Raw genomic sequence first — 2,618 nt, 5'->3', positions numbered from 1 at the left:
CATGATTGTCGGAAGGACAGACTCAGCATACAGGAAAGTCAAAACAGCCTTTGGTGACATTAAAAGCAGCGGTGGTAACATTAAGAGCGCAACGGGAATTCCACTGTTAAATGCTGAGGAGAGAGCAGATAGGTGGAATGAATACATTGAAAGCCTCCATGAGGGTGAAGATTTGTCTGATGTGATAGAAGAAGAAACAGGAGCCTCTTTAGACTAGATAAGGGATCCAGTATTAGAATCGGAATTTAAAAGAGCCTTGGAGGACTTACCGTCAAATAAGGCAGAAGGGATAGATAACATTCCATCAGAATCTCTAAAATCATTGGGGGAAGTGGCAACAAAACGACTATTCACGTTGGTGTGTAGAATATATGAGTCTGGCGATATACCATCTGAATTTCGGAAAAGCATCATCCACACAATTCCGAAGACGGCAAGAGCTGACAAGTGCGAGAATTATCGCACAATCAGCTTAACAGCTCATGCATCGAAGCTGATTACAAGAATAATATACAGAAGAATGGAAAAGAAAATTGAGAATGCGCTAGGTGACGATCAGTTTGGCTTTAGGAAAAGTGAAGGGACGAGAGAGGCAATTCTGACGTTACGGCTAATAATGGAAGCAAGGCTAAAGAAAAATCAAGACACTTTCATATGATTTGTCGACCTGGAAAAAGCGTTCGACAATATAAAATGGTGCGAGCTGTTTGAGTTTCTGAAAAAAGTGGGGTAAGCTATAGGGAGAGACGGGTCATATACAATATGTACAACAACCAAGAGGGAATAATAAGAATGGACGACCAACAACGAAGTGCTCGTATTAAGAAGGGTGTAAGACAAGGCTGTAGCCTTCCGCCCCGACACTTCAATCTGTACATCGAGGAAGCAATGATGGAAATAAAAGAAAGGTTCAGGAGTGGAATTAAAATACAAGGTGAAAGGATATCAATGATACGATTCGCTGATGACATTGCTATCCTGAGTGAAAGTGAAGAAGAATTAAATGATCTACTGAACGGAATGAACAGTCTAATGAGTACACAGTATGGTTTGAGAGTAAATCGGAGAAAGACGAAGGTAATGAGAAGTAGTAGAAATGAGAACAGCGAGAAACTTATCAGGACTGATGGTCACGAAGTCAATGAAGTTAAGGAATTCTGCTACCTAGGCAGTAAAATAACCAATGACGGACGGAGCAAGGAGGACATCAAAAGCAGACTCGCTATGGCAAAAAAGGCATTCTGGCCACGAGAAGTCTACTAATATCAAATACCGGCCTTAATTTGCGGAAGAAATTTCTGAGGATGTACGTCTTGAGTACAGCATTGTATGGTTATGAAACATGGACTGTGGGAAAACCGGAACAGAAGAGAATCGAAGCATTTGAGATGTGGTGCTATAGACGAATGTTGAAAATTAGGTGGACTGATAAGGTAAGGAATGAGGAGGTTCTACGCAGAATCGGAGAGGAAAGGAATATGTGGAACACACTGATAAGGAGAAGGGACAGGATGATAGGACATCTGCTAAGACATGAGGGAATGACTTCCATGGTACTAGAGGGAGCTGTAGAGAGCAAAAACTGTATAGGAAGACAGAGATTGGAGTACGTCAAACAAATAATTGAGTACGTAGGTTGCAAGCGCTACTCTGAGATGAAGAGGTTAGCACAGGAAAGGAATTCGTGGCGGGCCGCATCAAACCAGTCAGTAGAATGATGACAAAAAAAAAAAAAAAACAACAGTATCTCTCTCTCTCTCTCTCTCTCACTCACTCACTCACTCAAACACACACACACACACACACACACACACACACACACACACACACACACACACACACACACAAAAGTCAAACTGGTAAACTGGTATCTGAGTCATGAGTGTGAACACTGAAATTAACTGTCCCAATGTTATTTCGATGCCGGAATACAGATGACTAAAAAATAATAGGCTAGAAAGCAGCTAAGCCTTATATTCAGGTCTAAAACGAGGCGATGTTGAGAAACTGACCTTATCACCCTATAACTGCATCAAGTACATGTTGGGTAAAATACTTCGGTAAGTAGGCAAGAACACAAGTAATTAGGATGTCTGAATTACTACCATCCGCCGGAAGAATTTGATTGATTACATTTTTAGGCCTACACTCTAGGCATAAGAAACAGCGGACAGTCAAATATCTTAAAATTGTTCTGTGAAGCTTGACAGATGTTATAATGTTACCAACACATTCAAAATACGTAAAAGTTGTTAGAATTTCATTCTGATGGTACGTTATTGTTGGATTGTTACTAGTTTTTCATTAATATTTCACCTTAACAAGCATTAATGTAGGAAAGAGAAGGTAAGTATCACGTTCTACACTAAAAAAAGTATCTGGTTACGTTAACAAGCTAATATTATCTTCTGTTTGAATTTGAATAAGACCTACTTCAAATTATGTGCTAAAATAACTTGTGACGAAGGGTGCTGTATTTAACGATTGAAACTACCGTGGTAGTCACTTTATAACATTTACAGACTGTATTTCCAACAGTCAACTACTAAATAACAGCAAAAATCTAACCAAAACATGCAATGTAATAGCACAGAAACACGCACGCACGCACGCACGAA

The sequence above is a fragment of the Schistocerca americana genome, chromosome 4 (assembly GCF_021461395.2).
Source record: "Schistocerca americana isolate TAMUIC-IGC-003095 chromosome 4, iqSchAmer2.1, whole genome shotgun sequence".
Taxonomy (NCBI): Eukaryota; Metazoa; Arthropoda; class Insecta; order Orthoptera; family Acrididae; genus Schistocerca; species Schistocerca americana.
The sequence above is the reverse complement of the archived record's forward strand: the minus strand, read 5'-3'. Positions refer to the sequence as shown.